The sequence below is a fragment of the Lipotes vexillifer genome, unplaced genomic scaffold, assembly GCF_000442215.2.
Source record: "Lipotes vexillifer unplaced genomic scaffold, Lipotes_vexillifer_v1.1 scaffold232, whole genome shotgun sequence".
NCBI lineage: Eukaryota > Metazoa > Chordata > Mammalia > Artiodactyla > Lipotidae > Lipotes > Lipotes vexillifer.
Window position 1 is genome coordinate 2,106,837 of NW_006793997.1, and position 16,714 is coordinate 2,123,550.

The following is a 16,714-nucleotide window of genomic DNA, read 5'->3' on the forward strand; positions in this document are numbered from 1 at the left end:
AGGACAAATACAGCCCAGAGAGGGCCTCTGAGGGCATAGGACCCAGGCTGAGAGCCAGGCAGACTTCCCTGGCTGATTGGGCAGGGGGTACGCTGGGTGCGCTCCCCCCTGATCTGAGCCCCTGAGGGTCCCTCCAGGCGTGGGAACCCATCCCCCCTCTCAGCCACCCCTCAGGGGTGCCGGTCCTGTCCAGGCTCCACTTCTCCCCCCTCAATCCCCCCACATCCTACCGGTTCGCTTGGGGGTTCCTCCTGTCTCCTTGGGCTTCGAGGTCCCCCACCAGCGTCCTGCAGGCACCCTAGTCGTGGGGAGACGTGAACTCCATGTCTTCCCACACCACCACCTTGACTCCTGCCCCTACGATCTCTTATCTCTCAGACGGGGTAACAATATGGACTACATTATGGAATTGTTAAGAGCGTGAACAATATCTCCAAGGTGGTGACCAGAGTTCCTGGCACAGAGGAGGGGTCAAAATGACAAAATCACCAAAAACGACCAACCAACAAACAACATATCCCAAACTATTATTATCACTAGTTGGAATACTTCTTGGTCCCTTGGAGATTTGAAGATGTTTGTGATTTTTATCTCCAATAAGACACAATCATCCCTCAGTATTCACTGGGGATTGATTCCAGGACCACCCCCATATCAAAATCCACAATGCTCAAGTCCCTTTTATAAAATGGGGCAGGACAGTCAGCCCTCTGTGGGTGCAGAACTCATGAATATGGGTGGCTGACTGTGATCAAGACCTAAGGAGTTTGGTGCTAAGGACGAAGGGCTCTACCTTCAATACTAACCAACTACAGTGGGGCATGGAGAGGTGTCAGAAACAAAATAATCACTGTTCTTGCCTCTTCCCCAAAGTTACCCCGATGTTTTAAAACCACCCAGTTATTGTGTTCTCCGCCCTCTTTTCTCCACTCAACTCCTCCTTCATCGGGATGGGTCTGTTTCCTTGGCCCCCCCCCCCCCTAGAGGAAAACATAGACAGAACACTCCTTGACATAAATCACTGCAATATCTTTTTGGTTGCACCTCCTAGAGTAATAAAAATAAAAACACCCCCCCGCCTTTCAGTGTCTTTAGGCTCCCCGCCTTACATATCCATCTCTGCAAACCCCTTAAGCATCTTTTACCCAGGTCGCCACTTGTAAATCGTAGAGCCAGGTTTGGAACAGAGGCTTGTGTCATCTATGACACATCCCAGGAATGACAGAGAGACTGAAAGAGGGCTTTGATGTACCAATAATAATAATGATTCACCCATTAATTATAATTTCTTATCATTACTCAGTGATAAATGCCAATGGATAAAGTATAATGTAAAGCTCTTGCTCACCCAATAATGGTGGTTATAGTGTCTGTTTACTGAGCACTTGCTATTTACCTGTACTTGCATTATTCTATGGATTCCTCTCAACAGCACTTGCACATTGATTATTTTATGATGTCCATTTGATATACAAGGGCCCTGAAATGCAGGGAGCCCCATGTCACAGCCAACACATCTACTGTTTAATAGATATGGAGAAAGACCCGAGGTCAGGGAATGGAAGGGTAAATATAATGTTGGAGAGGAGGGTGAAGGGAGGAGGAGGTGATTTTCTGATATTCTCATGGGTCTCCTGCATGACAGCAGGACTCTCTCCTCTAAATTCCCCTACTTTCTGAGATACAGTGAGTCCTTCAGCCTGGAGCTAGGACAGTTCATAAGGATCACCTAGTCTTCACTTGATTTCATCCAGCCGAGTTAGTTTGCTAGGGCCACCTTAACAAAGTACCAGAACCCAGGCAGCTTAAACAGAGGCTTCACCTCTAAATACCATCACGCTGGGGACTTGGGTTTCAACATACAATTTTAGGGTGTGAGATAACAGAAAATATAAAGATTGGCCCTTGCCCTCAATACCTGGCACAGAGCTCCTAAAACCCTTGTAAATTCCTAAGTGATAGCCCTAGAAGCATCTTTTGTTCTACTGAGGTGACTCTGGGTGGGCTCCTGGATGGCTCCTGGTTGGGGGCTGGTCACCAGAAAGACTAAGCCATGACTAGAAGCTTGGAATTTTCGGCCCCACCCGCATTCTCCAGAGAGGGAAGAGGGGCTGGATATGGAGTTAATAATGGATCATGCCCACACGAGGAAGCCTCTATAAAATCCCAATAATATGGGGTTCAGAGAGCTTTCAGGTTGGCGAGCACATCCACATACTGGGAGGGTGATACACCCCAACTCCACAGAGACAGAAGATCCTGCACTTGGGACCCTCACAGACCTCACCCTATACGTCACTTCATCTGGCTGTACATCTGTCTCCTTTGTCACATCCTTTAATAAACTGGTAAACGTGTTTCCCTGGGTTCTGTGAGCTGTACTAGCACATCTTCAGATCCAAGTGGGAGGAGGTCATGGGAGCCTCTGATTTGCAGCCAAGTCTGACAGAAGTTGTGGGTCATCTGGGAATTTCGTACTTGTGATTGGCATCTGAAGTAGGGGGGCAGTCTTGTGGGAATGAGCCCTTAACCTGTGGGATCTGATGCTGTCTCCAGGTAGACAGTGTCAGAATTGAGTTAAGTTGTACGGCACCCAGCTGGGGTTTTAGAGTTGCTTGGTGTGGGGAACCCTCCGCCCACATCTGGTGTCAGAAGCGTTGTGATTGTCGTAGTCGTGTGAGAGTAACAGAGAGGCACAGGCAGGGGGGCGGGTAGGGAGGGAGACACAAATAGTCAGCTCAGAACAATGGCTTTCTCTTCCCCATGTCTCTTCACACCATCTTTCCTCTATGACTGTGTCCAAATTTCCCCTTTTTAGAAAGACACCAGTCATTCTGGATTAGGGTCCACTCTAATGGCCTCACTTCAACCTCTCTAACAACATTATTTCCAAATAAATTCACATTCTGAGGTACGGGGAGGGGGTTAGGATTTCAACATGTGAATTTGGGGGGCAACACAATTCAGTCGCGAACACCAGCCACACAGGTGTGCATCTGAGGTCTAAGGATTGCTCTTGACAGCTCGCCCATGTTCAACACCCTTATCCAATAGGAAAACGTTCCTAATCTAACGCAAACTTTCTCCTGTCGCAGTTTAAATTCATCTCCTTTCATTCTCCTATGATATCAATATTCTCTCCTTTCTTTTTTGAGCCTTAAGTTTTTGACTCTCCTTGTAGCTGAACACCACTCCCCCTCCCCCCAAATTAAAGAACACAAAGAGAGGGAGCTGAGAAGCGAGGTTGGGGTGGAGGATATTCAAACCATTAGTCTTTAGTTCAAAAAGTGAGCAAGATGCTGTCAAGGACTGGAAAAGGAAGGTGCATTCATGGTTGTGGTTCAGAAGCCTGAGAGCTTTGGTTTAAAAATAGGTGAACTGAAATAAACACTGAGAGCTACTGAGATGGCTCCGAAATAGAGTGGTAATTGATCTAATGCAACTTTTGCCTCGGATAACATCATTATTTGTGAAATTATTGTTGCTGCCAAGTCAGCAAGCACTTACAGGACATGAATGCTAATTTAGGAATTGGACTATTTGTGGCTCCTCTTTGAAGACAGAGGGAACTCAGTGGACACCCAGTAGCCAGACTTCTAGAAGCGCTGGTTCACACCTGAAAGTTTGCAGCGTTGAAGTGTGGAGGAGGTGCCCTGTCCAGGCGCCCCTCAGAGGAGGGATTCCATGCCCAGCTCTATGCAGTGAGGCTGGAAGATGACCTCCGGCTCTCAGCTCCTTCAGGGTCGGCCCCAGATGCAGAGATTCAGGCCCCAGGTCAGTCCACAGCCTGTGATTTAGTGGGTCACTCTGATGTTACCCAGTACTTGCTCCAGAGCTAAGACCTGCCTGCACTGCGATTCCACCTCTTACTACCTCTGTCTCCAGCCTGCTTCCTTTCCCCGGTGTTGATTCCTAATAAACACCTTGTACCCCAGACTCCAAGTCAACATCTTCTTCCAGAAGACCGGACATGCCATAGGTGCCTCAACAGTTTCCAAAGTGGAATCGTGTTTCCAATTGTATCTATTGTGCTCTTGAAAGACAGAGGGTGAAATTGCCCCTTCATGTCCCTGTGGAGCGGGGTTTAGGATTCTTTTGTGGAATTTCAAGTGGAAGAATCTTCTTTTTTTTTTTACTTTATTGAAGTACATTTGATTTACAATGTTGTGTTCATTTCTTCTATACAGCAAAAGTGACTCAGATTATTATACATACATTATATATATATTCTTTTCTATTCTGGTTTATTACAGGTTATTGACTATAGTACCCTGTGCTATACAGTAGGACCTTGTTGTTTATCCATTCTATATATAATAGTTTGCATCTGCTAACCCCAAACTCCCACTCCATCCCTCCCCCAACCCTAACCCCCCTCTCCTCCTTGGCAACCACAGATCTGTTCTCTATGGGCTTACTTCACTAAGCATGATAATCTCTAGGTCTATCCATGTTGCTGCAAATGGCATTATTTCATTTTTTTAAATGACTGTGTGGTATTCCATTGTGTGTATATATATATATATATATATATATATATATATATATATATACCACATCTACTTTATCAACTGGAAGAATCTTCTAAATTATTTAAGAATACATTTGGCTTCCACAAAATAAAGTACATGTGGAAAAATTATTTTTAGAAAGGACAGCCATTTTATAATTCAGAATTTTTTTCCCTCAGCTGCAGGGTTCCAGACACTGTTCTAGGTGCCAACACCATAGTGAAAAGGATTTTCAAAGTTAGGTTCTATGGAGGGAGAGAGACAATAAATAAATAAATATGTTAATGAGGAAGTGTATATATTAAAACACATGAAGAAAATAAAATGGGGAATGGTAGCTAGTGGCTGGCTACGGGAAGAGTCTTTTCATGAAGTGAGCAGGGAGGACCTCTGGAGGAGGCGGCAGTAATGTTGAGAAATGAAGACCAAAGAAGATCCAGGCTTCTGCAGATAAAACTCAACCTGTTGGAACTGAAGGGATTCACAAGTTCCTGCTCAAAGCCGAAATGAGTCAACAGCATCATCTAATGGATGGAGGGGGCCATCTTGTTGATCGGAGATGGTCAGCTGGACCACTGACCATCCCTAGTGGCCTCCGTGAAGGCTGCATCTAGGGTTGGACGGGCCACAGACATTTGGCTCAGATGGAAGTTGATCACTGAAGTACTTCTGAATTCTCACATTAGATTTTTATCCAGAAACTGTGAGGAAAATGGCTGGCTTTTGCTCCCTTGGTTTATGCTGTAGGTCACAGATGGCGTGGTGCCCAATTAGCTGGCATTTAAACAATCCCTTATCATTTCGGGGCTTTCATGCTTGATTTTTTTAAAGTTTGTCCAATTCTCAGCAACTCGATTTTAAGGGTCATTGTATTAACTGCAAAGATGAATCAGGGACGAGGTCATTTCTCATCCAGGGAAACTCTTTAGTCTTGCATGCTGTCATTTCCGTGTCCCATAGATTAGATGCTGATCTGGGTTTTAAAAAGACAATTCTATTTCAACATAGTATTCTTTGGGGGAAAAGACTGCCTTCCCTTCCAAAATCCTTGCCTTCTCAACAAAGGAAGCCTTTGTATCACGTTTGTCTCACTCATATCTGGGAGAGCAGCTGCACTCTCACAAGCCCTACTCCAGCTGAAGAGGGCCGAGGACTTTATTGTAATCACCTTGTTGAAATATTTGGAATTGTATATCAAGAGACTGGTTCTATGTTGCTATAATTTATGACAAAAGCCTGAATAAATCCCTAGACATGGATTTCCTATAAAACCCTTCCCTGTGAAAGTTTGTTGCACTGCAAAATGAAAAGAAGACGGGGGAAGAAGAGAGAGAAAGGGGGGAAAAAGCCTCTAAGACGTACATAAATCTCTGAGGATGCCGTTTCTATTCATCACATTTATTGTAAAGACAGGGATTTTGTTTGGATGGAAAAAGAATGAATCATCGTGGTTTTTAGAATCTAACGTGGAGCTTGCTTGAAGCATTTCCCTCTGATCTTTCTGCTTCAAGATCACCAGAATATGGAACACGGAAGGACACAAAGAATACTTTCTACCAACCCTGGAATGTTCTGTATTAGGACGGGCATCAGAGGACAGAGGGAAATCTTTTTGTGCCTTTTACTGGGGGCATTCACTGGTCTGTGAAGGTGTAGTGGCACAACAGTTGAACAACATAGCTGCATCAGAAGTATATTTTAGTCATCCAAATTATACTATCTGGGACGGGTAGTGGGGAAGCCAAGAGAGGAAGAGAGAGGGGAGAGAAGGGAAGGGAGACAGGGAGGGAGGGAAGGAGAAGGAGGCCAAGGAAGAGAGAGAATCTTTTTAATCACATAGATTATTTCAACCTCCATCCCACCCACAGGCTAAGAAAGCAGAAGATGGAAAATCTGATTCTACAGATCCCTCCTGTGGTCCCTCTGCCTCTCGTAGTACGAGTGTGTCCCCGTGCTGAGGGCCACGCTGCTGTTTTTAGTCAGCATGATTTGCTTAAACACAACTCAGCCTCTTCATCAGTTGCTCAGCCCAAGACACGGTAGTCTGTTCAAGACGGAGGGAGGATGGACTCAGTTGGATGTACTGAGAAATGATCTACTCCTTCAGAGCGTGGGTAGCTTAAGAGGAGTTTTAGGGGACATTTTGACTCTCCGGGTTTGTTTCTTTGGAATCGAATTGCCTCTTATGAGCCTTCTCTACTGGGGTCCTCCTACGTGAGCAGGTAGGGGAAGGAGGATTCTGGAGGAGTCGAAATTTATTCATTAATTATTCACCAAATACTTACTAAGAACCTTCTCTGTGCTAGGCACTCTGCTAAGCTCGGAGGATTTTACATGATGATGCAAAGAGAAGTTTCTCACTGCTCTTTTCATGCAATCTCAGGGTTTTAAAGCTGGAAAGACACTGGGAGGATATCATCTATCAAAAACAATGTTGAGCAACATTTTATACACAGGGACTGCTTTGGGGAAAATAAACATGTTGACCATCTACATTCTCTTGGTTCATTCAAAGTGAATTCAAAGTGGAATAGTTTTATTGAGTTCCTTGGCAGCAAGGGACGCATTCTCAAAACTGAGCTTGCTTACTCAATTAAATGGAAGGCCATCAGTAGAAGATTTGCCTCACTTTTTGGCCACTAAAATGCAAATATTTGTATATTTGATACACTAAATATCAAATATTTGAGAGGTAGCCCCATGCCATTGGCTTTCAAATTGTTGAATTTGAAATTAGATTATAGACTGAATCCCAAAGTTTAGGCAGGTCACATGGCCCACAGGCTGTGGTTACTCATCCAAGAGGTAGTGAATGGGATGCCGTGATTGATTCCACTTTACATCCTCCGTAGCACACTGTGCAATAGCTGAGTCCCTATGAGTTAGGTATCTGGTTTTTTAGAATGCTTTTCATTGCAAAAAAACAAAAGAAAAACTTACGCAAAACAAAGTGGAGATGTAAAATCTCACATGAATTCAAAAGCCTAGATGTTAGTATCAAGCATGGCAGAAATCAGATGTTCAAATCATTTACTCAATATTCTACTTTTTTCCTTCCCACACCTCTGCTTTCCCCTCTGGTGGATTAACTCCTAGGCAAGCTCTCTTGGTGTTCACCCACAACCTACCAAGCAAAGCCAGGCTTAGACCCTCGCAAATACAAGTCCAGTAGAAAAGTGTTGCCTCTCTCTAGGTCATGCCTGCCCTAGGTCTGGAATTAGAGCTGTTGGGCTCTGCCTAGCCTTGAATCAGTCTCAGTGGTCTCACTGGCCAGGACGGGTCTGTTGGTAATGGTTACGGCCAGATCCATGTAAAACATATGGGCAGAGAATGATGAAGAGTGATTCCCTAAAAAGAATTGGATTTGCTATTATTGGATGAAAGGGGGTAATCCTGGAAATGCAAAGAAAGGCTCTCTACCATCCTTCCTATATATCTGGCTGTTATCCATCCATCCATCCATCCATCCACCTCCATATCTATCCATCTACCTACCCACTTGGTCACTCAGATAACTAGCTAGTTAGTGACTGCTCTTCCCTTTATTACAGAAAGCAATTAAACTTTCAGTACATGACATATCTTAGGAGTTCCAAAGCTATTTTTTAAATGAATGAATAAATGAATTTTATCTTATTCTTATTTTACACATAATGAAAAGCTGGATCACAACAGCTAACACTGAGCTGGGATTTGCACCCATCCCCCCAACTATTTTTTCTCAGCAATATGTTGCCTCATCCACTGGGGAGTAAGGCAGACATATTTAAATTATTGCCTAAACATAATGGCATCATGCCAGGGTATACTTATCTGTGGTTTTTTGAACCAATGTTCATTTTTCATCCCAGAATCGTATTCATCTTTTCAAAAGAAAAGTTTACCCTTATTATAATGCCACATTGCAGCAAAAAAAAAAAAAAAAAAAAAAAAACACGTAAATAATTTAAATGTCAAAAGCTAGGTACATTCTGTTATTGTGCTTAACTCCAATCCATGAAGCTATTATCCAAGCTTTTGAAATATGCCTCAAAATATATGTGTCTTAATAAGGCTTTAGAGATTATCATGATATTGGTGGAGAGAATTAGAATGCAGGGCATCTGGAACACTTTCCGTGAGAAATGGTTTACTATAGATCCAACAAAGTTAAAGCTGTGGGAATGGGAGGTGGGGTGGTCAAACGTGTGTTCACCATCATCTTTAAGATACGTACACACACACACACACACACACACACACACACAAACACACACAAACTTTTTGCCAAGTTTAAGTGCCTTATAAGCCCAAGCCTATTTGATACTTGTTTTATTTGGATGTGTTATAGTGTTTTGTGCCCAAGGGTTCTAAAATATGAGTTTAGCATGGAAGTTATGATTGCCTGTTGATTTCTTTACGTTGTTTAAAGGAAAAAGAGAAAAGTGACTGAGAGTTGGGACTCTTGGGTTCATTCATTTTCTCAATAAATATTAATTGAGTACCTACCATGTGCCAGGAACTGTTCTAGGATGCAACAGTGAGTGAATCAAACAGACTCAAATCCTTTCCCTCAGGGAACTTAGAGTGTTCAATGCCAGATTCTGTCAGTAAGGAATGGTTTATGTTTTGATGCATCACTTGCCCTCTGTGGGCTTCTGTCTTCCTGCTTGAGATATGAGAGGTGAGTGAACTCAACACCAAGCAAAGGAAAGGAACAGCTTAAAAAAACTAAGCCGGGGGGCTTCCCTGGTGGCGCAGTGGTTGAGAGTCCGCCTGCTGATGCAGGGGACACGGGTTCGTGCCCCGGTCCGGGAAGATCCCACCTGCCGCGGAGCGGCTGGGCCCGTGAGCCATGGCCGCTGAGCCTGCGCGTCCGGAGCCTGTGCTCCACGACGGGAGAGGCCACAACAGTGGGAGGACTGCTTACAGCAAAAAAACAAAACAAAACAAAACAAAAAAACAAAACAAAACTAAGCTGGGGAAAAGGAAAACTCACAGAGGACAGAGTGCTTCTATCTAAATACTGAGAAAGATGTTCTGTTTGCAAGCAAGGGCTATTCGACACAGAGCTTAATTACATATAAGGAGCTCAGGAGGTGGTGAGCTCTTTGTTACTGAAAGTGTACAAGAAGAAGAAATGAACTTGGCTGTGATGTTGGAGAAGTATCAGCCTTCTAAAAACTCTTTCAAATATGAGTGTGTAAGCATAATTAACACTACCATCCTCCACCTTGGTAGTGCACCATTTGGACCATGTGGCCTCCATGTTTGCTGCAACAGGAGAAGAGAGAGTCAGAGGAGGCGTCTTAACTACCTTGGCCAGGAAGTGACATGGATCACTTCTGCTTATAGCCCAATGGCTATAACAATTCATGTGGTCCAAAACTAATCAATAAAGGCAAGGAAATACAGTGGAGAACATGAATGTGCAACGAGACTGTCTCTGGCAACTAAGATTTTGGAAAAATGGAAAGAATTACAGTAATACCTATTTCAGAGGGTTATTTTAAGAATTAAACGAGCTAAAATGGATTTGTTCATTTAATCATGTATCATCCAGTGACTGACATTAAAAAAAAAAGAGATTTTCTTTCATTCTCTTTTTCTCACCTTCAAAGACTACCATGTTACTTGGCAGGACTAATTGAAAAGATGCTCTATAGAGCCCCTGGGACGAGTCACAAAGGGCCTGATCTTTTATGGACACATCCCCATACTTTGACTTGATGCCTAAAATTCTACTATTAGAGCTATATTGCTGCCACTTTTCACAGCTCGAGGCTTGGAGTAGGGCATGACAGATCAGGAGAGTGGATATGGAAAGACCAGGTGGGAGGTTGTTAGTGACAATTTCAGGCCAACCCTGAGCAGGAGAGAGGTAGCATGGCTCAAAGACCCACCGCCCATGGGTTTGCTCTTACTATACACATGTATCCCCTTGGCGGGGCATCCTAGGTGCAGGCTGCCCATCTGAATGTAAAATGAATTCAATTTAGCCTTGTGTAATTGCTTATTTGATTCCTGATGATGACATGCGGTGAGGAAGGAAATTGACATTCTGTCACTTCTGTTCCAATAAACCAAACTCCGACAAGTTTTCTCTTAGGTACTTTGTGGCAACCGGCCCACCTGCTCTTCTACTATAGAGAAATTAGTGAGCACTGGGAGATTGGAAATACAGAATCTCAAGCCCGGCGCCTTTTTTTTTTTGGCGGTATGAGGGCCTCTCACCGTTGTGGCCTCTCCCGCTGCGGAGCACAGGCTCCGGATGCGCAGGCTCAGCGGCCACGGCTCACGGGCCCAGCCGCTCCGCGGCATGTGGGATCTTCCCGGACCGGGGCACGAACCCGTGTCCCCTGCATCGGCAGGCGGACTCTCAACCACTGCGCCACCAGGGAAGCCCCCGGTGCCTTTTTAGAGAGTCTGAAATGTAAGAAGAACATAAGCAGTCAGGGGTATATGCCTGAACTTCCTTTTCCCTGGCCAATACAATAGACCTCCTTTTGGAAAGTACTTAATATGGCTTCCTGCTTTAGAAATATGAATTCTCTCACTTGTTTCCCAAAGATCATTTATGTTCAAGGTCATGTTTTAAAAAGTTCAAACAATTTAGGAGTCTGGAGACATCCCCAGTAAATCATAAAAGGCCTCACAGTTCCCAACACAGGACAATATTTTTGTTATCTCATGGCTACCCAGTGCCCTCTTTGTCCAAGTCTGTATATGACCACTGCATTCTGAACGATGTCTGCAAAACTGTGAGAAAGGGGAGCCCATTCAACCTAAGGAGACACCAATCAGGTGAATGGGATGGGACTTGACAAAGGTTCTCAGAACGTGACTGAAGGGTCAGTGAGAGCCTTGAGTCTTATTGATGAAAGAATAAAATCCACAGGAGCTTAAATGGAGGGCTCAAACGTCAATACCAATGGAAACTGAGCCTTCCATACATCTTGGATAGATGTGATTTAGATGATAAGCCCATGATATGGTGAGAAAAATGTGAGTATTAAACCATTTCTTGGGGTTTAGATTTGTCTTTCTTTATCACAATGTCACAGAGACTGGACTAAAGGTAGCCTTGTTTTATCTGCGTTGTACACTGCTCCACCCTTTGCTCACTGGGCTTCCATCACGCTGGAATTCTTGCACGGTCTTGAGCATCATGCTTCCTCTTCCTACAAGTTCTTCCCTTAGCTTGGGTTTCAGGCTCTGCCCCTCCTTCTCTTATACACACACACACACACACACACACACACACACACACACACACACATACGCCACATCATTTACTCTCACTCATCTTTCTCATCTCAGATCAAATATTTATATCTGGAGAGATTTTTCTGACTCTCCCTGATCTGGCTCAGTTTCCTTTTTCATACATTCCTGTGCCTCCCTTGTCACTCCTGTACGAATGGTGTATTCAGTAGGCTTATGCATTTTTTCCCCACCTTTTGATGAGCAGCTCCATGAAAATAAAGGCCAGGGCTGTACCTCCATGCACTGCACAAAGGCATCTAGCCCAGGGCACAGCTGGGGGCTGCAGGCTATGGATCCTCTGCTGGCCTGGTAGGCCTTGGCCATCATGATCACTGCACGTCCCCAGCGCCTAGCACAGTGCCTGGTGCAGAGCAGGCCCCCAGGAAATGTGGATTGATGGAGGCCGTTTGGCTGGGCCCCGGCACCATCCATCATTGATATAGGAGGGAAGAGCCTCCTTGAAGGCAGCACCTCCTGTCAGCATGGAGTTCACATTGGCCAGCCATCAGCCCAGCTGCAATCTCAGTAAGTCAAGATACTAGGCACCACCTCCTAGGGACTGGCCATTGGCTACCTGGGAGCCCAGTGAGAGTTAAGGGCTGTGGCAGTCTGATCTCAGAGCTCTCAAATGCAATTGGTGAAAGAAGTCATTCCTCATCTTTCCCTCTGTAGGTAGAGGTTGAAAGTCACACCTGGTTTCTAGGGCTCTGTCTCCTTGTGCCCCTAAGTAAATGATAAGATCACCTCTCTAAGCATTTATCTCTTCCTCTGTAAAATGGGTATGATAGGAATACTCCCTACCGCCCAATGTAAATGTGGGAATGTAGAGCATTTAATGCTCTAATATAGTGTGTAACACATGGTGTGTGTGTGCATATATATATATATATATATATATATATATACACACACACACACACATTATATTATATAACTATAATATACATGTAACATATAATATAAATATAAGGTATACATATATGTTAAGAAGCCTCTTCTCATAAAGGCCCCCGATCAAGCCAAAAGGAAACCCCTGGAATTAGGCAGTGAGGACAACATCCCCAGCTAGGCTGTCTTGATTGTTTTACTTGCACTCCTGCCCAGGCTTGCTAGCTCCCATGAGGTTATCCACCTTCTGGACACACAGCCAGAAGAGTTGTCATTGATGACAGAAGAGGGAAAGAAGAACAAAGGACGTTTGTGTGCCATCTTAAGGAGACAGAGACACTCGTTGTTCTCAGCAATAGAATTGTTCCCAATGTCTCTAGAGAGACCCAGAGCTCACAGTTGTGATGCTACAAGGAGAGGTCCCATGGGCAAGGAGTCAGGTCCCCTGACCAGAGCCATTCCCTGTTTATCTGTTTTACAGGTTGGTGTTCAGGGTCAGTTCTTATTTGGGGGAAAAGAGAACTCTTCTGTTAATGAGTAAAAACATACAAGTTAGGTGGATGCTTATTGCTATGTACAAGAATTAGATGCTATGTGTACAAAAGCACTTTGGCTGTCTGTATGTGAGAAGTTAGCTATAGAAAGGCAGATCTAATTATACTGGATGCCAGCTTAAAGCTGGGAAGTAACATTAGGAGAAATCTCCACTTGAGAATCTTGCTTGTACATGCGAGTGTTTGGGTTTAACAAGAGTGTGAATGTGCTTGCCTAGTCATTCATTCCTCTCATAAATACTCCCTGGGGCCCTCTATGTGCTCAGCACTCTGCTAGGCTCTGGGGGGAATACAGAATAATAAGATTGAATCATTTCATAACAATGGCTAAATCTTAGTGGGGGAGAGAAAACATTTAAACTATTAGTGACAATATGATTTCTGCATTCAACTAATGTTACTGAGCACCACCTACATACCAGGACTTATCCTAGGTTCTGGGGACCCAGCAGCAAACAAAACATAAAAACTCCTCTTCTGGTGGAACTTATGTTCTAGTTGGGGGGAAGGCACCATAAAAGATAAGCAAATAAATGTGCAATTTATACTGGTTAGTATTTAATGCTTTTACTAATAAAGCAGAGTAAAGAGATGGAGAGTGATGGGAAGGGGCTACTATTTCACACTGGGTGGTCAGGAAAGGTTTTTCAAAAGAGATGACATTTGGGCCAAGAGCTGAAGCTGAATCAAGTGAGGTGGTGAATCATGTCAGTTTCAAGGGACGTGAACTTCAGGCAGGAGGGAATGGATGAGCAAAAGCCCTGAGGAGGATGGTACCTGGCGTGTTCAAGAAGCAGTGGAGAGGTCATTGTGGCGGGAACCAAGGGAGCAGTGGGGAGAGTGGCAGGGCCAGATCATGCAGTGTGACCTGTAACTGCACAGCCTTCAAAAGGAAGCAAATATCAACAGCAAAAGAAAAGTTAACTCTGAAAAACAGAAGCGAAAACAAAACCCAGCTGCTACAGTAATGAAATTGGGCAAGCAAATTCTACAGTATTTTATGACCATGGCTTATTATACCTGAAGCACAGTTCACTCAGTAAGATGGTTCCGGGGCTGATGATAGCTGGAGATGCTGGGGACTCCCTGTCATTTCAACTGAATGGGAGGAGTTAGGGAACAGGATGGGGTTCTGCCCAGCAAGCCACCCTTAGAGGACACCCCTTCCTCTTTTTGACTGCCCAGCACCTTGCTATGTTTGGGGAATTTCCCTGCTATAAGTTCCCACCTTTTACAACAGAAGCCAGATGCCCCCTTTCCCAGCCTCCCTTGCGGCTAGAGTGAAAGCACGGTTTCCACCAATCGGATTGCTTGTTCCAGACTTTGCCTTGGAATCTGGTACCACCCATAATGGCAGCAGCTTTCACCCAGCTTCCAGGGGCATCAGTGGTCGATGGTGTAGTAAAACGTCCAGGGGGCTGACGTTGCAAGGTCCTTAGGGCCCACTGTGGGGGCAGTGATGCCGCTGCTGCACCAGTTCTGCAGTGTGAGTTTAGGGATTGTTCTTGGTGGAGCCTCAAAGCCTGGTTCTTTCCACCGGTATTAGTTTCCTATTGCTGTTGTAACCAATGACCACAATCTTGGTGGGTTAAAACAACAGAAATTTACTCTCTCACGGTTCTGGAGGCCAGAAGTTCAAAATCAAGGTGCTGGCAGGGCCAAGCTCCCTCTGTAGGCTCTAGGGGAGAATTGGGTCTTTGCTTCTTCCAGCTTCTGGTGGCTGTTGGCAATCCTTGACTTATGGCCCCATCACTCCAATCTGCCTCTTTGGTCATGTGGTCTTCACTTTTCTCTGTGTCTTCACTTCCAGTTGTGTCAAATCTCTGCTTTGTTCTTGTAAGAACACTTGTCATTGGATTTAGGGCCCACCTGGATAATCCAGAATGATCTTATCTCAAGATCCTTAACTTAATTACATCTGCAAAGATTTTTCCCAAATCAAGTCACATTCACGGATTTCAGGGAGTAGAACGTGGATGTGTCTTTTTGTAGGTCACCATTCAATCCACTCTACCACCTCCTGGAGATCCTGTGAGCTCACAAATAACCTTTTATATATTTTTTTTTCATTTTTTTAACATCTTTATTGGAGTATAATTGCTTTACAATATTGTGTTAGTTTCTGTTGTATAACAAAGTGAATCAACTATACATATACATATATCCTCATATCCTCTCCCTCTTGTGTCTCCCTCCCACCCTCCCTATCACACCCCTCTAGGTGGTCACAAAGCACCGAGCTGATCTCCCTGTGCTATGAGGCTGCTTCCCACTAGCTATCTATTTTACATTTGGTAGTGTATATATGTCAGTGCCACTCTTTCACTTCATCCCAGCTTACCCTTCCCCCTCCCTGTGTCCTCAAGTCCATTCTCTACGTCTGCGTCTTTATTCCTGTCCTGCCCCTAGGTTCCTCAGAACCTTTTTTTTTTTTTTTTTAGATTCCATCTCTATGTGTTAGCATACAGTGTTTGTTTTTCTCTTTCTGACTTACTTCACTCTGTATGACAGACTCTAGGTCCATCCAGCTCACCACAAATAACTCAATTTCATTTCTTCTTATGGCTGAGTAATATTCTTTTCAACTCACACCAGCCTGAATTGGTTTCTGTTGCTTGAAAACCAGAAACTGGGCTCTGACATCGCCCTACCGGAATTTCCATTCTGTGTCCCCAGCTGGGAAGAGGTGTCTGGCATGCACCCCTGCTTGGGGTCCCAAGCCTGAGACTCTGGTCTCTGTAGGCATGGATGATGCCTGGCCTTCCTGTCTGCTCACTTTGAATCCTGCCTCCCCATAGAGGAATGAAATGCTTGTGTCAGCAGCTCTGTGACTGAGACTTTTCCTTCTAGGCTAAAACATATCTCCTGGCTGTATGAGGTTGGGATGCAGACCCCACTACAGAAAGGAGGGCTAGGTGGTTAGCCTCACCACATCAACTATTTATGGCCTTTGTTAAAAAATAAAAACCAGATCAAACTCACCCACAAAAACTTACGGAACAAGCACAAACCCTTAGAATGCTTCTGAGGAGACAGCAGTGTCTCCTCGCCTCTCTGTGTTCTACCGCCCTGACTGCTCAGCAAGCATCAGCCTTTGTCAGCTGGTGGGGTGAGAATGGAGTCTCTCCAAGGGGAACTTTCCATGAATATCTGGAGCCCATTTTAAGGAAGAAAATAATCTGACAAACATGAGAAGCAATATAGCCTGATGTTTACACGCTTGGGCTCAGGAGCCAGAGGGATGTTGAAACCGGAAACCTGGTACCACCTCTTACTGGCTATGTGGCCCTGATAACATTATTCACCTCTCTGAGCATCGGTTTTCTCATCCCTGGAGAATATTAATGTCTACCTGGTTTTTTGTTGTCGTTGTTTTTTTTGTTTTTGCTTTTGTGAGGATTAAATAGATTCAATAAAGTTCCTAGTTTAGCATTGACACATGTGAAAACATCTTCAATCGTTTTGCCTCTATTGTCACCCCTCTCATCTGATAACCTCACCTTGATTTGGTTACCT